Here is a 25809-nt window from a genome sequence, read left to right on the forward strand (position 1 = left end):
GAACAATAGTTTGTGGTTCCAAAACAATATTATGAAGATAAATACAACAACAAACAGTACAACTTCAAGCACATAGCATAATCACCAGCACCTAGCCAAAAAAACATTGGGTCTAAATATTTTGATTGTCATGGAACTACAGCAGTTTTAAGCATTGATTTACCTGCTTACAGGTTGTACAGGAGCTCCCAAACTCTTACTTCTTTCCCAGCATTACTGGGAAAGTGCTGCCAGCTCTTCTGGCCTTAGACCCAGGGCAGGATGGGTGCAGCAGCCAGGGAAACCAGCAGGATGGACAACTCACCCCCCTGGACACTTTCCCTCTTCCTGGGGAGGCTGAGTTCCATAGTAACCTGTGCCTCCTTCCGTTGGCATGAAGGAGGCACTCCTCTTCCACTTCAGACCCACATCCTTTTCCAGACCTGTTACTTTTATGTGTCAGAAGTCAGGTGTAAAAGAAGAGAGGGTCTGTAGACAGGAAACTCAAAGAGGATTCATGAAAAAAAGATGTTGTTGCCTGAGTTTTCAACAGAGTAACTGAGAATACTCTGAAAAAGGAAAGCTCACTGTTCCACTTCCAAAACTTTGTTCATATTCACTAAATCGGAATTTTACCGGCTGACAAATTTCTGCTGCCTCTCGCTGCTTGCTTGTGTCCTCTTCAAAAGGAGGGGATGAGCTGTGACACACACGTGCATCCACGTGTGCAGTACACAGGTTAGTCTGTGACTTGCCAAGCAAAACAGCCACCACCCTACCCCTGAACACAGAGACTCCTGTGACTTCTGTGAGGAAAAATAGGAAATACATTCTATCACCCAGAAACCCAGCTGTGGCTGCTCCTAAGTAGGATGAGGAAACAAATGCGTATTGATATCCAGAAACCAGCAAACATTCACATTTGTGAATCTTCAGACAGCTCAGTGCTACTAGTTTAATCTGCAGCACATCTGTTTCCCAGTGCAGGCAACCAAAAAGACCTCTCAGTCTCAGCCTGCATCTTCCACAGGACCAGCATACCATGCCTTAAGTATGAAACAGCATCTGAAACCTTCAGGACACAGGTGAGAAGAACTAAAAGCACATGAGTTCAAGTTTCTCTGTTGACATTTCAAGGTTGCAGACCAAGCTCGTAAAAGTATTCTCTTGGTGCTGGAGTCAAACCCTCTTTGTAATGATTAGATTTGGAGAGTGTATTGGCAGTGGAATGTGCCATGAGATGTTTCTGTCACATCTTTTCTCTTGATAGACTGAAGCTACCAAAGTAATTAAATTAATTTTCCCCTTTGAAGACTGGGCAAAATGAATTACCAACAACTGAGCCTTACACACCCACACCTTAGTGGATGGCTCTGCAGAAAGTGGCTTTCCAGCTGGATGCCAGGGAGGTGCCATTGCAACACCCCTCACCCTGCGGAAACAGTGCTGGAGGGCAAACCCTGTGCTCCATATCCAGGGCAATCCAGGCCATCCATCAGGCACTAGATAGGGCAGGCCATGCTGGGTCAGACAACAGCCAAGCAGCAAGTTTCCAACACCAGCTGTAAGCAGGTGCCTTGGAGCAGGTAGGCATCCTTGGCAATTCCCCCCACTCTTAGCCATCTCCAGCTATTCCCATCCGTGGAGGTGGCTTCCTGAGCCAGATGCAGCTTCCAGAAACCAGAATACATGTATGTTTCTGAAAGGGAAAGGTTATTCAAGTCACAGGAACCCAAGTACTTCCTTCTTTGCTCTGGCTTAAGATGCTGTATTTTCAGTAAACACACTCTTGAGAAAAATCTACAAAAATCCTAAACTGAACAGAGAAACCAGAAAGATTAATAAAACAAGGATCTTCTGTCCTGTTCTAAATCCTCTTTTGCAGAACACTTCAGCAGAAACTGTCAGTAAATTCATCCTTAAAAGCACTCAATATTTAAATATGTATTTTAAACTTTTTTTAAATTAAAAATGAAGGAAAAAATCTGGCACACCACTGTTTATAAAACAGGATATAAGAAAATTACTGCTTTTAGTTTTAACATAACTTAAAAAAAAAAGACAAAAAATATTACCACCTTCTTGTTTTCAGATTCCCTAAAAATAACAAAGAACGATTATTTTGAGACTTCAAACAAATAAAAAGGAACATACTGACAAATTTACAATGACATGCAAACTGATTTCTAAATTTGTGGGACTGGTATTCTTTAACTGGCATGAAGAAATGAATGCTTCTTTAACACACAAGCCAAGAACATTCCTTGAATCTTGTACCCTAACAGATCAGTGCTGATGGAAAATTAAAAAATCCTTGTTCTTTATTTGGAGTTCTCTGAAATAAAGGTGAATTGGAGGGGGAAAAACAATGCATTAAGCTTATTAAATACTAATAAGGTAATTCACACTGCATGAACATAATGGCCACTTGCTCAGAGTTTGTTATGCATTTCTATCCACACAGCCATCCCATCAGGCTGCTGAGGGATAAACTGATCCAAGGAAGTCCAACTCAGGCAAACTTAATCTACAGCACCACTGACAAACTTACTTTTACAGGACTCTGTCAGAGAGAGTGAATCCTTTCATGGCACTTCACTTAAACAATAAAGCTGCCCTTTTATGTAAATCTTCCTAAGATTGAGTTACCTGTTTTTTCACCACTAACCCTGCACTAAATTGTCTGAAGGCTTCTCAGAAACACAGGCAAGTGAGCTCTGCAAGATGATTAAGAGTGCAGCCACAAGCCCAGCAAGAGAAAGAGAGAGGAAGAGAAAGGATAAAGCAGACAGACTGGCTGATGGAGAGCCCTAACTAGCCAGCCTTGCTGCTCCTTGGCTGCCAAAAGAGCCAGGTGAGCCTGATCAGCACCAGCTGCAAGATCTTCCTCCAGCAGCAGCCTTGGCCCAGTCAGGTATTCCCTCCCCTGCCAGAGGCTGTGGCAGCCACTCTGCCTTTGAAGGGCTCTGGTGCTGGCAGAAGAAGTGGTAGGATTCACTTGCAGGTCTGCACTGAAATCTGTGGCTAAATTCTAACTTAAAGGTAGGAAAAGCCTAAAACTCAAGCTTACAGGAAATATCAGGAGGGAAAAAAAAGAAAAGATAAAATTGAACTGTTAAATGAACCCTTGAGTGACCTTACCTGTTAGAGTTCAGGCAGGCTGCAGCTACTGGGACATAATCTCAGAGGTTCTGGCTTATTTATCTTATCTGGACCAACTATTACTTCACATGTCAGTAGGGTTTCTAGTCTTATGATCTAACTCACATAGAATTCAGAAATGCTGTCTTTGCAATCTTAATTAGTGTGGTAGTAATAGGCTCTTTCTCCAATTCTGCCATATTTCTATGTCAATACTGCCATATTTCTATGTCAGAGGGGCCAAAGAAAACCAAGATATGTTCACCTAAGCAGGCACTGTCAGGTGATGTAATTCTGTCCTTATGCCCTGTTTTCATTTCCTTCAAGCATATTTCTTACCTTAAAACAAAATCCTCAGTCTTCCATGTTCCCGATCTTTGGATGTTTGTCCCCCAAAATTGTCATCCCACATGACTGCCAATCCTTTATATCCAAAATTCCTCTCTTGTTTCAGAAGAGTTATGACCTAGGGTTTCTGGTGGGTTTGGCTTGGGGGATTTTTTTGGGAGGGGAGGGTGTCTCTTCTTTTTTTTACCTCTTGGGCAAAGTTTTATAACTGATCAGTGCAGTTGTGAAGAAGAGATGCTCATCTTTAAGAGAAGAGGAACATAATGTAATCATATGACTTTGCCCCTTTTTCTAATTATCAAAGTTCCCATACTATGTAAAACCACAATGAAAGCCTGAGGTAGCTGGTTACAAGGCAGACTCCCCAAGTCTGACACTTGCCAGAAGTCCTATCTTCCTTCCAGTTCCTCCACATCTGTTCTCCACAGCCCCACCTCAAGGTCAAGTCTGGTTCTAAGCCCCTCACTTCCAGAAAGATGTGGAGGTGCTGGAGCAAGTCCTGAGAAAGGCAATGGAGCTGGTGAAAGATGTGGAAGACAAGTGTAATGAGAAGCAGCTGTGAGATCTGGGGTTGTTTAACCTGGACAAAAGGAGCCTCAGGTGAGAACTCCAAACTGCCTGAAAGGAGATTGTAGCCAGGTGCATGGTCAGTCTGTTCTCCCAAGAAACGAGTGATAAGACAAGAGGAAATGGCCTCAAGTTCCATCAGGGTAGGTTTAAATTGGATATTAGGAAAAATTTCTTCACTGAAGAAGCATTGGACCAGGCTGCCCAGGGAAGTGGTGAGTCACTATCCCTGGAAGCATTTTAAAAATACATAGATCTGGCCCTTAGGGATGTGGTTTAGTGGTGGACTGGAGTGTGCTGCGTTAATGATTGTACTCAAAGTTCTTTTCCTACTTAAATGATTTTATGATCCTACTCTCATGGCAAGGAAGATAGTCCTCTTGAACCTCTGATGCCCAAACACAGAAGTTTTGTCTTCTAATTCCTGGACTGTGCAGACAGTGATTCTGCACTTGCTTGCTGTCACATTTGGGCTAACATCCCAGAGGCTGGACATTTCAAGGCAGATCGCAAAGCGCAGTAGCTGACAGCCGTTCTGAATTTCACTGGGAACAAGGACATACTCCTGCGTGGATGTGAAGCCCTCAGTGGGGAGAAAACACAAAATATGAGCTGCTTGAAAATGTACTGTGTGTGCAGTACCATCTAATAAAAGAGTCTGAATAAACTTGGAGATTAATTCAAATTTACTTGATTATTTTTATTAATTTCAATTTTACTTAAAGAGCTTAATTTTAATTAGTGATTCAGCATTGAACTGCATACAGCAAAGATGTCCCAAGCAAAGCTGAAAACCAGGCCTGAGTAATAGGAAGGATTAGAGTTTTCTCCCCTGTGCCAAAAAAATAGTAAGGGTGACACAGGAACAAGGAAGAGGAAAAGGAAGAAGAATGAAAGCGATGAAAAGAATTCTGTTTACTTTAAGCTAATGGCCAAACATCTGTGAGAAATGCAACAGGATTTTAGACTAAGCGGAAAGGGGAATGATCTGAAATAGAAAAAACTGGTGCTTGTTCTGCACTCCTCCCTTTCCTTCCACTCTTCCCAGGAGCACTAGAAAATAGTAACAAAGAGGAAAGAATTAATTGCATGAAGAGGGATGTGCAGAGAAGTGCAAAAGAAGTTAAGATCTTAGGGAAAAGCACATGGATTATTGCCAGATTTAAGAACATTTACTTTTGCTTGTTTTCCAAATGTAATTGCAGATGATAAAATTGATAATTAGGAAGAAAAGAACCTAGAGAAAAAGCAGAGTGCAACACTTGCATAACTAATAATGACAAAGAATTTCCAAATCCATTATTCATTGAGGATAACATGAAACAACACCTCTTAGAGATAAAGACTTGATAGATTACACCCTAGGGCACTATTTGAGGCAGCCAAAGCAATCTTTGGCTTGCTAATCTAGCAGCAGAGCAGTTGCAAAAGACACTTGGCACTTCTTGGCACTTCTCATAAAATTTCCACAGTGATCTGGGCACTTTGCAATGATCTGATCACACCAATTAATCAGAGGTGGGGAAGTAAAAATCTCAGAGGACAACATTTGCAGAGGATTTAAAGGCTGGTCATCAAGCATATTTGGATCACTTTTCAGATGTTATTCCTGAAGGCCAGTGCAAAGTATCTAGGAATGTAGGTCAACTGTGGTTGAAGACAGGGCTTTATCCCATCAAATCGTGACGGAAAATGTCTGAGCCACCCTGCATGATTTCTGTCACCAGCCATACTTGAGCACCTGGTTTTAGAGAGTCCAGTACCCTGGGCAAGCTTGCTCTTCAGCTCACCCCCCTCTGAACAGCATGGATTTCCTATGTGTGCTTCTGGCCTTTTAACTACAGCCCTTGGGATAATGACCCCTACCAGCAAGGCAGCTCAAACTGCAGAAACCGGGCTCATCGATCCATCCTAAGGCTCACACTGGATCTCAGCTTCCTCAAGAGCACAGGACCACGTTTTTTCCCACAACACTACAGATGTTTTCATTCTCTGGCTCTGCAATTAGAAAGAAAAGCCTGCAGGAGAGCAGGAGGTAAGTGGAATTGTGCATCTGTACATAAGTGCAGACAATGAATCCCATAGCAAATTCTGAGCATTATCTTGTAGAGGAAAGCTGCCAATCTTTTAAAAAATTTATTCGTATTTAGGGAGATACTGGAAAAAAGGAGAAAAATAAGTAAATGGCATTTTTTCCAAGAAAAAAAGAATAGAAAAAATGCAAGAGGGTATTTCTGGTGATCTTCCTGTAAATTTATCTTCATTGTTAAACAACAAATGGAACAAATGCTAAAAAATTATTTACTGGCTAGCAATAGGTTTATGTGAATCAAAGAGTATTAAATTATAGAAGAAAAAGCTCGCCAGAAATCCATGTCCCTTTCCAAAAAAACAATTATCAAATTAGTGAAAGAAGTGAATTACCATGTGACAGTAAGACGAGAACTAGATTTCTTATAAAATCATATCTTAAAAATTAATTCCAGCTGGCCTGGATAGCAACGTTGCCAAATTCGGTGAAGTTATCTATAGTTACATTGCTATGACCATTTAACATTTGCAAAGAACAGAGAATTCAATATTAATATAATAAGGTGAGTTTTAAGACTTGTCTTACTTAATATCCACAAGACAGAAGAGACAGCATGCTTGTTTGCTTATTGCATTAATGCCCTCCAACTCTATTAAAAAAAAAAAAGTCTTTAAGCCCTGTGTCAATGGACATAAGTAAATCAAACACTGCATGATGATGTTCCTCCTTGGACCCCGTGAGCCGTGCACTAACCTCTTGACATACTAACCTCTTGCTGGAAAAAGTCTGTTTAACTGTCCAGTCACCTTCCATTCCTCTTTAGCTGATAGATAATTCAGGCCAGCTTGTCGATGGTTACCACTGACTCACCATGAACTCGGTCAATGTTCCCAGTAGTAAACAATAGGGGAGGAAAAGAAAAAAGGAAAAGAAGCAAAAACCAGGACAGGATCCCATACAACATCTAGAGGGGACAGTGTGTGCCTGACAGCACTGGCTGCACCCTGCATAGGGTGCCCTGGCACGTGGAGGGATGGGAGGAGGAAGGGGCCAGCCACTGAGGTATCAGGGGAATACCTTGTGGAGAGTACATCTTTTGGACCAGCTGAAAATACATGCTACTGTGACTCCTTTCAGAAATTAGCCAGCCCAAGGATTGCTAAAGAGGTGGACAGTAAAGAGGTGCTTTCACTCAGTGGTCTGAGCTGCCTTCTCTACAGCTCCAGCCCTGCTTTGCTAATGAGCTGTGAGGTTTTGAGGGGAATGATTTGATATTTTGAAATGCGTAGCAACAAACTGAAAAAATGCTGCGTGGACTTCTACAATGGGGCAATAGTCTCTTAAAGGCTTTGGGACATGGAGGCATTATGTGAATTTGGGGGAATCATTTTTGTGATAAAGATATTGACAAGGAAAATTCCCCATTGGAAGACAAAAAAAAAAAACAACTTTAAAATAATCAAACTTATGGAAAATAAGCTACTCTGAAGTAGCTTTTTATCTGTTTATTTTATTTTTTGTTCACAAAAGTATCACATTACTCCTTAACCAAAAAATTCTGGGAGGATTGAAAAACAGGGAGGATTAAAACAGAGCTTGCACTGAAGTCTGAAGAGCAACTTTGCTGTTTCTAGTAACTTGAGTTCTAAATTAGAAAACTTCCACAACCTCCATATAATGATGATCAATCTTCTTCTTATCTGATTGCCAAAGAATAGCCATCCTGAGCTCTGCCTTTTGTCCTGAATTTAAAAATAAACTCTTTTCCACAAATTCTGTCCAAACATTCTACCTTGTGCTGTATGGCAAGCCCAATCTGTTAGTCCTTTATGCTAGACAGAAAAGAAGGCTGATCCTCTGAATGATTTACTGCCCTCTCTGAGTTTTCACTGATACAAAAATTACTTTGTCTGTATTTTTTCAAAGAATGTTTGTGTGCAACTCCTCCATGCCCATGAACAAGCTTAAGGAGTGCAGACAAATACTTTAAAGTGCTATCTGTTTTCCAAGGTCTGAAACACAGATGTCTCTTTTTGGTAATGCTGCGTGCCATTGACCTTACTGCAGATTTGATGTCTTCCACTGGCGCACCAGCCAGACATGATTTGTTAGGTAAAGGGGTTGGATTTTGTGACAGCTTTTTTTAGAAGCATGTTTCAACTTCCAGCCTTCATTTAGAGTTTATCTTAATGTTGTTTTGCTTTTCAACAAGTAATTTATACGCAAAGGTATAGACACTTGTCAGATTATAAAGGATCTTGACTAGTAAAGAAGGAGATAGTAAAGTAATATCTTTTCAGTTTTCAGTCTTGCAAAAATTTTTTACTCAATTAGCATCTTTCATTTTCCTGCCCTTCTTCCCCCCTTCCCTTCCTTTGTCATTATATCCATACTTTGCAAAGAAAATTTGGAAGAGCAGAATAGAACTTACCTGTATGATACGTATATCACAGCTACACCTAATTCTGAAATGCTGTCCTTTGTTTGAATAAAGCTTGCACAGAATAGAATGGTTAGGTTTTATCCTCTTCAGTTTCTCCTGATTTTTAGTGTATACTTTCTGTAACTTCTTAAATCACAATTAATGAAGGAGAGTCCTGTTCTGCTAAATCATAATGGTATTTTATGTATTTGATTTCATTCTATGCACTCATAAATTGCTCAAACACATTCCCCCATGAATACCTCCTTAAGGAAATAGTGTTCAGAGGTAGAGAGATAGTTTTTTTTTTCCCTGAGAGGAGAAATACTAGCTTTCAAACTCTGGTGAAAAGGCAACACTCTTAGGGTTTCTGGTAGCATGACAGCATTGGTGCTGGTCCATTGGTGCAGGCAGGTGCACAGATTAGGCAATTCTTCTAGTGTCACATCTTCAGAGCTGAACAGAAGCAGGTGCTCAGGGAACAAGTACCTACGGTATTTCTGAGTACTTTATTGTGCTCCTGCTATTCACCCTCAGAGTATTTTGTGGAATGGATCTGGTTTATCCATTTACTAACCATGCACATAATATTTTTGGCAAACTTATTAGCATGTTCTTGAACATATGTGAACTACCACATGTATAAATTAGCCCCAACACACTTTAACGTTTACTTGCTGCGTGACTGTTGCATTAAAAACAAACCCATCTTCTTCTTGTTTTGAAGCTGGCTCTGTTATTTTTAATGTACTGAAAGAAATTATAAACTGTTAACATCATGCATAACTTTGAAGATTTCTATCAAACACCCCCTAATTCATCTCTTTTTAGTGTGATGAGTCTTAACCTTTTAAACTGTTCCCCATTTAATCTCAGTATATGAACAAAACTCAGAAATCTGTCACTTAAGAGACGCTGCTAACAAAAGTCCTCCTTGCAACTGCATAATTTTTTGTTAACAAAATTACTGTTTAAAAAAAAGATTATTTTTTAAATACTCAGACCCATGTGTTCTTCTATTTGGGCAGATATTAATTTCTATGTTTTACAGTAATTTCACATTATAGAAAGATTATAGAATATAATCAAATGCACAAACACAAGAGAAAGAATTTTTGACTAGGCAGCAAATGTATCACATGTATCCACAGAAGCTATTGATTGCTGTATTGGTCACTGATGGGTCCTCAGATGAAGAATTAATTTTATCCATTCCAAAGAAAAAAATTAAATCAGAATGCAGAGAACTGTAACAGTATTAGAAGATTTAAACAGAAAAGGTGATGAAAAGATAAAAAAAGACCGTGCTAATTGGGTTGCTTTTCTCTGAAGTGAAGGCTGGGAGCAGATATGACAGTGATCTTACAAAAAGTAATAGAGCTCTATAAAAGGATGCTAATCAACAGCTTACGGTGTCCACCATGAGGAAAAAAATGCAAAAATACTAAGGCTGGATATTACAAAGAGTTATCTAACAGAGAAAAGAAATACCAAAATAGTCTAAAGAGTTCTGGAATCTGCTCCTCTGAGGGCTTTTAGTATCTTCTAGGGTGGCATGCTCGATCCTTTCCCAGTCTATGAAGATAAAAAAGCAGTCTTCTAAAATCCCTGTCAGCTCTGCACTTCTGTGGTTCCTTATTGATGTAATGTAACATGTGGCTTTAATGGGACACAGCTGCCTAAAAGCATTTTATGAGTTCTGGTAGCTAGCCAAAGGAACAATATATGGACCTACAAACAGCAGGAATAGGACACAAGAGCTATTGTTTGCAGTCATATGGTTTCATTTGTATGTTACTTGGTTGGAAAAAGTTAAATCTTGTCTATTCACTTCTTGCTGATTCTGTCTGTTTAAGGCATGCAAAGTGTGGAAATAACAGAATCAAAGCTCTTATTTGGAATTCCAAATTTCCAAATCACTAAGTACAGCTAGGGGCTATTGGCACAGAGCAAACAGAACTTGTTCTTGGGAACAGGCATAATCACAACTTTTTTCCAATTAAAAGACATTTTCCCATTGTTGTCTCTCCCTTCTTACTATTACAATCGCCATGACCTAATGGGAATTCAAGTTTGAGCTTATTCTCCAAAAATACAACCATCCACTTTGTAAATTATAAAATCACACACCTTCCACCTGCTTGTGGCAGAATTTCCTCTGATTTTGGGAGGTGAAGTATGTGGGCCCTCTGTTGCATCTGATGAAAGGAGGGCTCATCATTAAAGGCTTCTCATGGCAGCTCTGCCCTGGTGAGCGTGAACAAGACTGATTCTAGGCAGTAACAGATGACAACCCAAAGACATCACATTGCTGAACTTTATTTTGACAGTGTAACTTTATTCCTGATGTGCACATCTCATTTTAGTGCCACAAATAACTAGGGAAAAGGGGTGGGTCCTAAACAGCAAATTAAACCCTTTCCATTGAGCAGACAACCTGATACCATTCCTAACAGACGCCTAATTTAGGTGCTCACCTTCTGTGGGCACAAGCTGATAGCATCTGGTAGAGAATATTGGAATACATGAGGGGTTTGTTCTGTCAGGGAGCTCATTTACTGCTTATTAAGCAGGCAAAATCTTCAAACAGAAACAAACTTGCAAAAGAATAGATACACAAAACACTTAATTCTTCCAAACAGATTCAAAAGTAAAATAAAGCTATATGCACACCTGCCAGTATTGTGACAGGGAGAAAAAGCACCATATTTTAATACACATCATTTTAATTAAATACTGATCTTTTGGTGAAAAAACACCCATCAGAGTTCATGGCAGTGATTCAAATTCATGTGGAAGCTATACAAAGCCTTTACACACCTTCAGGTAGTGCCTAGAGGGGCAATATAGTGACCCCTGTATTCATTCTTGGGTTCCGATCCAGTATCATCAGCTCTGCATGAAATATGATGATATTTTTGGACTATCTTGTGGAGAAAACCAAGTAATTTCCTCCAAGAATTAGAGGAACAGAGTTGTAAACTTGGGCATTCAAAGTAAAGGAACATCACATTTTAGCCTAATTATCATGTTTGTTTCTATTTGTAGATTTCCATTGCCACTTTCCTGCATACACTTTAACATAGGTTTCATTTTCCCCTTGGTTCCAACAGAATAGCTCTGGTTTAAAAATTATTTATTTCATAATCTGTTCTAAAATATCACATACTGTTTAGCTCAGGGGGACCTTGTGCCAGCTAGTGCAATATATTTATCAAAATCCTTTGCTGTTGAAATCCTTTGCTGTTAAAATAACTGTGACATGAACTTTCAGACACTGTTCAATCCCCCTATTTTGTGCATGCATTAGGCAAAGGGAAACATTTTCCGGATGTAAATAAGCAAGGACAAAATTAAGGTTGTATGGGAAGGGATATTTTATCTCTGGAATCCACTCATTCTGAGTTTTTGGCACTGCAGAATTGCAAAAACACTTAGAATAGGTGTTGTGTACAGTTGTTTTGGTCTGAAAAAGTAACATTCTTTCAGTTATGTACATTGTCCTGGTCCATCGATTCATGTGAATGACTGGAACCACCAAACCCAAAAAACCATCTTCTGTCCCTTCTCTTATTTTTTTTTTCCTTTCTTAAACTGGTGCCTTCTTACACATAAGTCTTCCCATTTTGTCTTTCAGAGCTGATTTTGGTGTTTACTGCTTAGCCTTCTGATTGAAGTTCATCTTCTCATAGACACTACAGGGGAACTTTTTTTTTTCACTATTCCAGTCCCTCCTGCAGGAAACACCTGCTTTGGCTGTATGGCCCACCAACCTCGTTTCTTCTGTTCAAGGCTGGTAAAATAACCTCTGGCTATGCCTCAACTCCCTTCCTCATTTTTTGCCCTGATCTCTTTGTCCAGTTGAACAAACCATTAAATCCTGGTTGGTTTTATCCAGCAGAGTAACCCAAACACTGTTTTCACTGCCCCATAGGCCCCCAGTATTTTCTGGTCTTCTACAGCTAGATCCCTTGTCCTAGTCTCTTGCTTGTTCCCTGGACCAAGGTCTCCTCTGTTATTATTTTAAATTTTATAATTTTATATAATAATTTTGTAAAGCATTGGTAACGAAGAGAAAGAGCCCCTGATCTTTGCAATGATGTCCAGGGCCAGCGTAGCCAGCAACAGTTTGAGAACTTCAGTTACAGGAGACATCTGCTCAGCCTGAACTGTCCCAGCCTGGGCACACAGAGATAAACCATAGGGAATAAGGCTGAAAACATCCAGAAAGCATGAGCATAATGGAATTACGTGTTCTTTAAGCAGCTTACAGCCTTGCCAGATTTGGTCTGATTTCATGGAGATAAAAGCTGTCCTTTAGCCAATAGCCACTTCTCTTCCAAGTGTCAAGTCTCCACTCAGAAAACACAGATGCACTCAGGCAAGAAAGGAGAGCCAAACAGGCTCAAACATTGAAAATACCTTTGACAGCCCACACAGTACACGTGAAAAAATCCATTAGGGTCCACATTTTCTACATTAATACAAAGCCTACACTGACTCTCCTCACACTAATGAGATCATGAAATCGTGACCTGCAGATCGAGGATCACACAGCTACGTTTAGAGTTCCACAAAGAGGAGATTATCCTCGCTGTGCAAAACAATTTCTCTAGCCTTATTAAAAGAAACCCCAAACCTGGGGAACTTTTTTTGATTAATTTCCACATGAAGCACTTCAACACGCCAGTACAAGAAGTCAGATTTCAACTCAGACAGTTATAGTTTGGCTACATTATAATCATCTGAAAACAAAGTCCTTAATGGGAAGTGTCAGACAACTTTAATAGGTGGGGCTGATACAGCCACCTTATCAGAGGGAAGCACACAACACATGCAGGGAGACCAGCCATAAAATAACCTCCTTCCCGTTATTTCCCTGCAGGTCCAGCAGCTCACACTTCAAGCCACTTGAATTTTGGCAGCCCAGTGACTAACAGCCAGAAGCACAATTTCAAGCTGATGATAAAACACGGACCTCTCAAAACAACTCATAACGGCTTTTCCAGCTTGTCATTTTCAATGGGTGCAATGAGCAGGAGTTGTACACTTGCTGCTACACTACATGTTCCAAGTTATCAGTACTTTCTGGAAATTTCTCCAAATGTACACCTGTAGCTGATAGTTTCCCATATAGTCAATAACCCCAGTGAATACAGACAAGAGTTATTGTGCATTACCAAGGGAAAGGTTATCTCACAGGTACCTCCCCAGCCCGGTGCACAATGTAAAACACTGCTCTGGTGCCAATGGGTATTTCTGCATTTCTGCAACGTGGAACTTCACAGGGAGCTGCATACTATGTATTTTACTTGGAGTACAGTAGATAAGCTGTCGTTTCTGCTTTGGGAAAAGGGCATCCCACATCTTACTGCTTATTGCTCCAAAAGCCAATTCTCCCAAAAGCAGGCTGAGACAGAGTCCTGCTCTCATAGTCTAGAACACAAAAATGCACAACAGGTGTAACAGAGAAAAACCCACATTGACTTACTGTACATGTAAATAGAGACATGCAATTAAGTCACAACAGATATAAATCAAAACAGAAACAAACAAAAAAAAATTAATTACCTACTTTGTCAGATTCATACCTGCAGTCTTCTCATTCTAAAGGAAAAAGCCAGGAGAGAGAATATTCAAATTTCTTGTCCATTTGGGTGGCTTCTTTGCACATGTTCCTGAATTTTCAGCTGTGATGAGATCCGCTCATTGGCAGTCACCAAGAGGCTGATATGACCATGAAATGAGGAAACACAGGGAATGAAAAATAAGGTACTAGCACCACCGTTTGCTGAGGGCTGGGAAAACTAGCAAAAACTTTCAGAGCCCAAGTAGACCTATTTCTATAATGCTAGCTGCTTTTAACTCACTTACCATCGCTGCTATTGGAGATGCTTGATCAAAACATGCTTTCAGCATTAATTACTTGCCAGGAAAATCTTAATGAAATCCAGATGATTATTTTTATTCCCAGCACTATAAATCTTTATATGTAGAAACAGTTTGAAACAAGGGGTTATTTTAGCAACTTGAGTTAAACGAAGATATAATTGAGAGCTAACCATACATTGAAAGGGAACATAAAGTGACTGGCAGAGGTGGACTGAGACAGTTTAGCACAATTTCTTTCCCCCTTGAAAACACATATTTTATTGTTGCTCCTTTTCATCCCAGCACTAAGAAATATGGGGCTTCTGCAAAGTGACCCTGGAAAGGATGAGCTCCCCTCGGCCAGCGTGGCCCTTCCCCACTGTCACATGGTGTTTCCATTTCTGAAGCCTCCTGTTTCCTGAAGGAATTTAAGTCTGCTTCAAAGAAAGAGGAGGTCTGTGAAACAGAAAGTAGCACAAATCTTATTTCAGCAATTTAAAGGAGCACAGTTTGATTTTAAAATATACTGGTTAAGAAATGGATTTCAACACCTGCACTGCAAAGTGTAAATGAGATTCAGATAGACTCTTAAAATCTAATTTTCTTCTGGCTTCTCTGCTGTCTGCTAGCTTAATTTTGCTTCTCTTGATGTAGATGATACAAATGGCAACAATCAAATGAATTCATAAAAATTGATGTATTACACTTTCCACAGTTTCAAGGAAAAACTGCTGTGGAGGAGAAATCCTTTAATGTGCAACAAAAATAACTCTACAATTACTATTTTTTATAGATTTAGTAGAAACATTTCTATTGCACTTACATGTTGATAAACTTTTGTGTTATCAAGACATTGCTGTCGGGCCAAATGACCTAATGTGTGTCCCTTTTACAAAGTTCTTAGAGTGATATGTTTAATTCCTTACTGTGGTTTGTTCCTGCTTTTTGAAAAATAAGAGAAAATAGATTTAGTTCTATGAAAAACAAAGAGCAAGAAATAGCTATTCCATCTCATCAGGATGGTGTCTGATATCTGCTCAATGCAAGGTAAGTTCAGAAGGGGGTGAGGAAGAAAAGCTTAAGTGTACCTTCCTCTTTTTTTAACTCTTTCTTGAAAACTTTTTAGGTTAGGCTCACCACTCCAAGCTTATGATTGAAAATCTGTAGTTTAGTGCAACAACCATCATCACTCTTAAGCATACTTGCTCAGAAGGAAATCAGAAATCAGGCTAAAAAATTGCATCATAAGGAGCTTCTGTGCCATTGCTGGTTTTCCTTTCTCACTTCAGGATTTTTTGGAGAGGCTGTGTATTCCTGAACCTCTGGGATTGGTGAACACTTGCAATTGGAAAGATGTATTCATCAGAGGGAGCTGCTTCTAGAGGGATCATGGTGAACAAGCCCTTCCCTCATAGCCACTTGGGGTGAGTCCTCATGGGACAGAAATTAGGGTGCCAGCATTCAACTTCTCTACCCATATCCTTCTGGTGACACTAAGGAGAAAGATAGGAAATAAAGAATGATGGTACAAACCCCCAGAGGTCTGTCAGATGGTGGAAAGCTGGGGGAGAGCAAGCTACCAGACAAGCATGCTCCAGGCACATTGGAAGAAAGAGGTTGATGTGATGGCTAAAACTGGAGGCATCAGGCTCCCACATACTGCCACCTTGATTCATTTCAAACCCCTTTAGAGAAGTCAGCATCTCCTTAGTAAGCCTGTTGCATGACACACACATGTCTCTGTGCCCCATGAATGCCCCACAAGTAATGCTAATATGTGCTTACATGCTCCTCCAGCACTCACAGCACAGTGGCACTGTATAAACTGGGGGGGAAATGCCCTCTTGCTTATATGACAACCTATGAGTGTCAATTCTTTCTCTATGGTAGTGCTGACATTTGTGATGATTCTGCTCAAACAAGCACATAAACCAGACATAGTTCTGCTCGTCTCCAGCTTAATAGGGGAGCAGAAGTACACAATAACACAGGGATTGAACAAACAACAACAAATTTGTTTTTTCTAGCTTCTGAAACTGGCACCATCTGAGCAGCAGAAGAATTAGCAGTCATTTTCAGTAATCACTTATTTACTGGAATCATGTAAGCAGATATATTCAGCATTATGATTGAGGATTTCTGTGCAATGCTTTCACACAGCATTTATGTAATTTATTCTGTAATAAGCTATTCCCATCTCTATAAGGAAATTATTATATCCTACATACAAGTCAGAGTAAATCTTAATTCCTTTAAGCTTTCTTTTTTTTTTGAAAGGTAGAACACGGATGTAAAAAACCATCATCCTTATGAAAGAAGTGACTGCAGACAACAGACACCAGAACTGAGGCAAGTGAGAGGACAAAAGAGATAAGTGGCTGAGACACCTGCAGCTTAGCAGGGGGAGCAGCTTCCCTCTTTCAAATAAAAACAGTACATGTGTGGTACTTTTGAAAGGAAAAAAAGGATGTTAAAAGACTAAGTGCATAATTTACCTATTAAGACAGAACGTCTAATTTGCATTATAGTTTTACTGCCAAATGTGAGTTACTGAAATTTCTACAAAACCAAAAGGTACCTACACCTCGAAATGCTATTTGTTCCCTGGCATGAGGAATGCTGCAACACTCAAAATGCTTCCGCTGGGCAGACATGGCAGGGAGAGATTTAGATCAGTGTGGTGATGCAACTATTCAGGCTGACTCCAAAATTAAACATGTGTCCAGCCGATGGTCGTGCAGGCAACTACATTTAGAGGATGACATCTTTTTCAATTCTTTTCTTAGGAGTGATATAAACAAGACTGCAATAAATAAATAAATCAACTCCTAACCAAGAACATAAGGGAATTTCTTTGCAGTAACTGATAAACTTTTCCTGTGCAAACTTCTTTTCATAGGAAAGTTACTCTACAAGTTTCTGTGGTGCCCAGTCCCAGCCCTTTCCTTTGGTGCGTGTGAGCCACACGAGAGCACCAGTCAGCCCCACTGCCAGGTCCCATGGGCCAGCACTCTACAGAGAGTAAAACCTGCTTAAAATATTTTCATAGCTAGGTAATTTGAAAATAGGTGAGCAACAGTTAAAGTTTTATTCTACTATGTAAAATGTGAATCTCTACACAAAATAATTGTCTGTCTTAGGAATAGTGGCCATATTCCTCTTTTCCACCCCTGGCAGTTTAATTTAGCCAGTTTACCTCTTGGAAAGAGTTGTATGACTAAAATAAAAGTAAACAACATTTTGAAGGACTTAAAACATATAATTTTATTTAAACTAAGTTTGTGTTGTCAGGATACCCAAAGAAGTCCCAATGAGCAAGGAGTATAATTAAGGCAGTTGATAGTATTATTTCCACCATAAATTTTCATTAAAAGTTTTGTAGTTGATGCAGAACAGATGCATCTATGAAAATAGTGTACTTTTCTTCAAAACAACAAATGAACTTCTGACTGCCCAGGTCACTTAGTTTGTGTACTGACAGACTGGGTTTTCGGTAGTTGACCTTTATCAGATTGGCTGACTGACAGCAATTTGGTCGGTCATTCTGTTAAAGGCAAATGTGTATTTCTTTGCCCCAGAATAAAAATGTGAATTGGTTAATAGAATATCAAGCCCCATTTCAGTTCTGTACTCTTCTGTTGTTGTATTGTTGTTTGGCTCGAGTACCTTTATCCTGCTATTTAGCTAAATCACTAGCAATAAAATGAAAGAAAATTTAAATCAATAACTGTGTTCAGAAAAATTATACTAAAGCTATAAATAGAATGAGTTGCTTCCAACTGGGACTAAAGCTTGCAGAGTACTTAAAGAAAATTTCCACTCCATTAATAACTTAGCTGTTCTTATAAATGGCCACATTTTCTTAGCATAAGGAAGAAGATTCCACAACAGGACTCTTTTTGATGCCTACATTGACACCTAACATAGTATAATGTTCTTAACAGGTAAAACTCACCTGGCCTTAACATGGCAAATTCTGATCCTCTTGGGATTGGATGTGGTCAGCTCTTCAGGATGCTGCTTTCCAGAGGCTCTTGCACTGAGCAGGCAGCAACTGCTGGGTAACGGTGCTGGACTCGCTTCTTTGCATCTGAGAGCTGACCTAAACCAAATCACATTGGAAAAGGCAACTGCTTGATCTGTCATGTGAAATAGGTTGATTCTTTAGCTCTGTGATAGTGACCAACTGATTGAATTAGTTTGTCAACCTTTTGAAGCCCTGACAGAGCATCCTCATGGGTACTGACAGAAGGCTGTTCAGCAGCAGGCTCCACGTCCCGCTGCGTGACAGCAACAGCACCGGTGGCATTTTGCCTCCCAATTCTTTTGGCCATTCATGTTTACACAGTCAATATTTTCCAATCAGTTTTTCTGAATTTGCATTCTGTCACTGACCATTTCTGCCTGCTTCACAAACAAAAGCACCATGCTGACTTTTACCTGTCAGCTGGGGCGTTTTTGTTGCAAATTGCTGGAAATGTGTGCATCACATCTCTGAAAACAAATCAGATAAGAGTTCTCAGGCTTTTTCCTACAAAGGCAACTCCTAAGTTATATTATGCACTGGCATTCACCTTTCTTTATTATTTCTTACCTTCGTAATATCTTTCTCTGCTTCACCATAATGCTTCACACTAGCCTAGCCAGTAAAATAAAACATATGCAGTAAGTACCCATTTTAATTTCCTGCTAGTATTTAGAAACAGACCAAAACATACAAGTGCACATATAATGTAATTTGTTTAAAAAAGCTGCTCTTGAAAACTTAAGGCTTTTTTATTCCGCCTAGTTTGGACTACCTAGGCTTCTGAGAAAAGCAAAGGACACTTAGAAGAAGTTAAATAAGAAATTCCACTGTAGCCAAAGTATTTAACTTTTTTATAGAATATGATTTCCTTAAATTTTAAATTGTCAGCCTTTTTGTTGCTCTTTAAAATGCTACAGTGTTACTCTGTTATGAATAAAGCTTTAAAAACAAATATAAATAAATACTTTATTATAGCTTCTAACTGCAAAGCTGAGGATAGAAACAGGATGGCAAAACAGTGCTATAGCTATTTCTGTTGTTGAAAATATTACCAACCTTGGACAGATCTCTGATACATAACTATGTACTTCTGGATGGACAAAAATCCCCCTGAAATCCTCCTAATCCAGTCTCTTTCTTGTAACAGGAGCGATCAGACTCTCTCCAGACTTGTGCACATATGATTGTCCCACTGATAGTCCTGTCAAACCTTGATCACAGGTACTGCCATGAGTTTGTCAGATTTTCCCAGCCTTATCTACCTTATTTCAGCAAATAAGCCCCTCCTTTTCTGCCTGTGTGTTACTGACCTACCCATGTGCTCTTTACCAACCCTTTTTGCAAGCTGTTGCCATTGCTTTACTACTAGAGAAACAGGAATTGACACTTACTAAATGAATTGCCTCCAGTGGAGGGGATGAAGCACTACAAGGCACCACAATACCCAGAAAAAATGTCATTTGTTTCAAGCAGGCATTTTAGCTGGATTTCAAGAGTAATCAAACCCCATGTAATTGACCTGACATGTGAACTGCCTATAACTGAGGCAATGGCAAATATCAGTATGGCAAACATCACTTTATCTTACTTGATGAATGCACACCACAGACTCAGGACTAGGAGTTGTTACATGCTAGAAAACAAAGACTATCACGTATCTGGATGTGTATAAGGAACATACATTATAGCTACATGGAGACTTCAGTAATTTGGGTAATTCTTCTACACCAGTTTGCAATCTGGTCCCATTCCCTCACTGCACACCTCTGTGCCACCAGCATCCTGATCCCTCAGAACAATCATTCCCACTCCCTCACAGCACTTGGATTCCTGCTGGCTGATACTCTGGGGATTTTGCAACTCTTCCTTTTTTTATAGACATATTTTGGTGTGAAAGAGGTATCCTTTTCTTTAAATTGAAGCTGAAAGTTTTGCAAAATTTTTTTACATATCCTCTTGTTTATCATGTGGAACTAAAACCAACATGTCCATCTGGAATATTATAGTAAGCTTCCAGGAGAGGCAAACCCAAACATATATATGTGGTAATTAGAAGATCTGGGTTTCTTATATTTTGACTGCTCTTAATTATAATTTCAAAGTTCCGTGGTGTAAGTTATAACAGGTTGCTCCAGAAAAATCCCACACAGGGGAGTTTTCTCTTTGCTGTCACTTCCTGGTTTTATTTCTAATTTCTCTGAACCTACTAATGCCAAAAAGCACCCTATATTTATGATCATTTAGAACCATTTGTGGCAATGATATTCAGATATTTTACAAGGGAGTGTGAAAGCAATCTTAAAACCACTAAATGTGATTCCTGTGTGATTCCAACCCACTTTCTACATGGTCTGTCAAACAGCCTGGAGTTTAAGTGATGGCATTCAAGCTGCAACTGAGCTGAAATGCCTTTTCCTTTAGCAACTGTTAAATTGGAGGGTTTAGTGTATTACAGGAAGATCCATATTTTGTCAGGAAATGCAGCTGAGAAATGAGCCCAGGAAAAGCAGGGAGGTATCAGGTCCAGCTGCAGCACAGATGTGCAGCTCGGCACAAGGACAGAATGAGAGGATACAGTGATCCTTCTGCCTTGCACTTTATTGCATTTTTCAACAAGTTACTTCACTTCATAATGGGACTGCTGAGATGTCCCATCTCCTGCTGGCATGAAATGCTGGGAACATTTTGTACAGTTGATTCCATCCTACGTTACCTTGCTCCCTCCCATTCTTCCCACTTTATTTGGAGATGAGAATGCTGATTTCTCACGCTGCTCCTGGGTTTCCTGTTACTGCACCCAACAGACTCAACCTCAGCCTCTTGCCCTTGACTTCTCCCCTGTCCTTCATCCTGGTCTATGACCAGGAAGTTCTGAAATGCTCCCATCCTCAGCCTTTTTTGTTGTAGCTTTAAAAAGTTACTGCCTTCCCAATCATCAGCTCTCCCAAAGACTTGTTCCCAAATCCTTACTCTACTCACACTGTCTTTTTTTTTTTTTTAAATCTTACAGCATACCTTTACTGTATCTTTCCCATTGAACTTCATTTCTGTTCTCTTCCCTTCCCCGTGAAACCTGTCATTACTAGCTCCTTCCTGAGTCTGTTCCTTTTCCTTCTGGCTTGGAGATGGTCCCCTCCTTCCGATCCTGTTTATTTTTAATGAAAAAAAGCACTGGGAGAAGTAAGGTGTGTCAAACTTTGCTCTGGTCCAAAGGGAGCCAGGAGCACTTGCTACAAAGAAACTTAGTTTTGAGTCTGGCCTGAATTGCTCCAAATTGCCACATTTTTGTTTATAGATATAGGCAAATTATAGGTTTTCCATTAGTCTTGTTCTTAGGAAGGGCTGAATCATTTTGGCTTGAATTTTCAAATAAACAAATTCTGCCATGTGGCAAGGAAGACTTCCCTCCTCCTGCAAACAAAAGCAAAGCATCATATTGCACTGCAGGCATTGATACTACTTCTAGAGATACATGTAAAAACTGAACTTCCAAACCAGCCCAGTCAATAATTTCTTAGGAAAACCACAGAGAGAACATTTCTTGAGAAATACAACCTCTACTTTGACTAGGCCAGGAAGTCGCTATAAAGAGCTACAAAGTATTTGACCACACACCACTTAAGAAAAAGTGAAAAACTGTTGTGAAAAACTGTTATCCTAGCTGGGGGGATTTTGGATCTCTGTCACTTGCTGGTGCAGACATTGTCATGTGTAGACCTTCATGAGTCTGTGAAAGGAAACTTACCTGTCTTGATTCGAAAACCAGCTGGGCAGCAGTCTTCAGGCACTTAGCCAGTCTTTCCTCCTGTTCCAGCTTCCTTTTTTCCCTCTACATCACCAGCAGATTTCCAAGGACAACTAGCTCCTCTTGTTTCCATCCTGAAGTTCACCCACAAGTCAGGAGAAGTTTATAAAGCCTTGCAGTTTAGATTTATCACCAGAGGATTAGTCTGTGCAGCTCTGAACCCATGACATTATTTTCTGTTTAGGTCATTAGTCTAAATCCCTGTCTGTTTACTGGTTGCTTTTTCAAATATTTATTCTTTTTGATTCCTACACTCTCCACAGCCTCCTGTCTTGAGCTGTTGAAATGAATAGTTCCTAATTGTAAATACGGAAAAATGTCTTCAGGCATGTTTTTATCCACTTGGAACAATACATTTCAGCTCCATGACTTTGTGAGGTGCATCTCAGACACCCTGTGTTCCCAGCAATTTCCATAACCCCTCAGGCAGCTAAACATCATCAGTACATGCTGAGATCTGGATCCCTGTGAGGTATATGAGTCACGTTGCTTCTCCACTCCTGCTGGACACACCCCAGTTCTGCTGTCTGTCCTCTGTTCCACTGTTCCCAATCCATGTTTTCAAAGGTAGCCAGGACTACATAGTGGTGTCATCTGCTGGAGTTAATACCATGGAAGTGTAATTCTGAATGTCTCTAATACCAAACAATATCAAAAATAGTAAGCATCGATATTACTGTGATAATCTCAGCACTAGCCTAGCACTTTTCTGCACAACCTTGTTTGGACTGGTCTTTAAGGAAAGCTCTTAGGCACTTTTGCTTCATAATCTGCAGGATTCCATCCATCTACACTGATGTCCATAGTCCTTCAGCTATAAAAATCATTGCAGTCTGCTTCGCAAGAATCTGCACCTGTCCTGGCTTGTCTGCTGCCATCATTTTACCCTCGTTTCTCGCAGCTCCACCTCCCCTGCAGATCCCGCAGTACATATCTGTCCCCTTGTGGCCGCCTGCCTGACACAGCCCTGCTAATTCATAGGATCCTTTAAGCTGACCAAAACCTTTCAGGGCTTTCTGCCACCCACACAAACACGAACTGACTGTCCCTGCCCTGGCAGCTCCAGAAAAATACTTAGAAGGGGTAGGAAGCATCTAAAAGGCACCGCAGTCTTACACGAGAGATTCAGCTGTGTCTTGGTGTCTGCTGAACGCCACACACTGTGCAAAAATCACACCCTGGCTGAAGTGGCAGAGAGGAGGCTGCCAGGTCTGAGGCAAGGAAAGTGGCAGCCCAGCAAAAGTGTGGACAGATTTCTCCAGCAAACCTACACAACCCAGCTGACACTGGGGCTCCTTGCAAGGTGCAGATGTGAAACCTTGCTGGATGAAGAACAGGGCTGAGCACAGAGACTTTGCTGCAGACAAGTGATCTGGGAAAGATCCAGGTGAAAAAGGTATGGCGAAGGACAACAAATCCAGTGCAGCATGTGGAGACTGAGGAAAAAAATGTCTTCAGATAAAGGTCTGAGAGTTGTTGCCAGTCATGTTTTTCTTCTAGTCCTTTGGGATGCCTGTTGGTTTAATCATGAGTCTCTGACCTCTAAGGGCAAGAAGTCAGCCAGAGTGGCTGATCATATCAATTCATACTGCATATTTTTAACTCGTTGCTGCAGTATGAAGGGTACACAGAGGAAATACTTTGAAATACTCAGTGAAATAGCCTTAGTGCAAGAAATACTCTTACTGTTCCTTACTGCATGCCAGCTTAAGCCCAGGCCATCAATCAAAGGACAGTTTCCAGGCTGCAGGCAGTCTCTGCTGGGAGCAGAGGTGCCTCTTTGCCCTGCCCAGATTGGCATTCCCGTTTGCAAGGCTCCCCCCGTGCCCTGCCACAGCCCCAGAGCTGCCGTGGCCGTGCTCTTCCTCACAGTGCAAAAACATGACCAGGAGGGGAAAGGGCTGAGGCAGCTCTGCTGGCATGTTGCTGCCAGCCCTGGGGAAGGTCTTCCAGCATTCCAGGGGTACCATCACGTGTTTGTTTTGTAATCAGAGCTCCCAGCGTTTTGTGGGCAAGATTTTTTTTTTTTTTTTTCCAGATTAAATTGCATCCATTGGCCTGTTTAAAAACAGCATTAACAGAAAACTGAATGTTTTGTTTATAACCAAGCACTCAACCTCCCCACCCTACATTCCTTAAAATAAAAAAAAAAAAAAAAAAAAAAAAAAGAAAAGCCCAAACCATTTCACAGAAACACCAAATTATAACAAAAATTACATAACCTGGGGCTGAAACTTATCCAGCCCCCGGTTTGGTGAGAATTCCTGCTCTCCAGTCCCATCCCCAGCATTACCAGAAGCCATCTGACACTTGGATTCTCTACCTGGAACCTGTTTGGAGCCCACTGGCTCACACTCTGCAGTGTTCTTTGTGTTGTTTCTCCTACTTATCCAAAGTGTAATAGTCACAGGGGAAAAAATGAAATATCTCAACTGTTTTATGTGTTCCCTTCGGAAAATAAGGGTTTTTCATTGTCTCTGGGTTCTGACTTTAAAACTGACAGAAAAGTAAACTATTTTGTTCAAACACATTGTTATATTTCATAGATTTTTTTTTCTGGCTCAGTTATTCCTTACTAATTATGAGTGCAATCTAATAAACTCATCTGCCTTCCAGAAAAAAAAAAAAATCTGAACACTTCCACTTGAAAAGGATTATCTTTGAACATTCTTTCCAGTTTCTATTCTGGCAAGCTATAATTTTTTTATTTTCCACATAGTTAACTAATTTTGTTTTGTATGCTTCAGTGATACAAGAAATCCCTTTTCTCTAATTTTCTAGAGAATTTCACTTCATTTTGCTTCATTCCTCACCCTTTTTATTTTAGATGGTCAAGAGAAAAAGTCAGAACCTGTAGTCTTACAAAATACTTTTATTTCACATGAAAAATTTGGTAGAAGTCATTACTTTTTCTCTCAAAATGTACCTGATTCCTCATCTGCTATTTTTTAAATTAAAGTCCATCATGACTTGGGTCTTTCATATTTCCCTTCTCCTGCACCATCATAATGTGCAAAATAATCCAGTAACAGGATTGCTGTAGGAAATTGTGCATGATGCATACATCCACTGACAATGTGAAAAAGAAAGCAAACTGCTTTATACTGTAATAATAAACTACAGAGCAACAGAAATCAAAGAGTAATTTAATGTGATCTGTCTTGATGCATCTTAATTCTAATTTAGCAAAGGTCTTGAATACTTTTGCATTTAGTTTCTTTAGGGAACCATGGTTCTATTACATTAAGAACACATTTTTCTATCTGCTTTGTGATTTTATTTTTACTGTGTTTATAGCAGGTAAATAATTTCACTTTAATATCTACAATTGCAACATTTTAATTTGCTGAGTTTTGCCTTGACGCTTAGTAAAGTTGTCTTCATTGGAGTTAGTTCAGCTGTTATTTGGAGGAAAAAAATGTATTTCTGTAGCTGTACAGTTCTGTGAGTTAACATACATTACTTCTATTTCAGAATGCATTCTGTTGATAAATCAAGAATTTTATACACCTTACCACAATAAAAGAGTAATTATGAACAGATAGTAAACTCTTAATCCCACAGCTATTTTAATACAGACAAACCTAATAAAAATAACCTACAGGAAGAGGGGTGTC

The 25809-nt window shown here is 40.0% G+C and overlaps 1 long non-coding RNA gene across 2 annotated transcripts; it reads left to right on the plus strand.

The window, feature by feature from the left end:
* Window positions 1–5276: 5276 nt before the first annotated feature.
* On the plus strand, window positions 5277–18087 carry LOC132325807 (uncharacterized). 2 transcript variants are annotated; one of them, XR_009486027.1, is made up of 3 exons: window positions 5277–6070; window positions 15650–15784; window positions 16638–18087. It is a non-coding gene; the product is annotated as an uncharacterized LOC132325807 (long non-coding RNA). The 2 variants fall into 2 exon arrangements; XR_009486028.1 differs by having other exon boundaries at window positions 16642–18087.
* The last annotated feature ends 7722 nt before the right edge of the window (window positions 18088–25809 follow it).

This window comes from Haemorhous mexicanus, chromosome 3 (assembly GCF_027477595.1).
Source record: "Haemorhous mexicanus isolate bHaeMex1 chromosome 3, bHaeMex1.pri, whole genome shotgun sequence".
NCBI lineage: Eukaryota > Metazoa > Chordata > Aves > Passeriformes > Fringillidae > Haemorhous > Haemorhous mexicanus.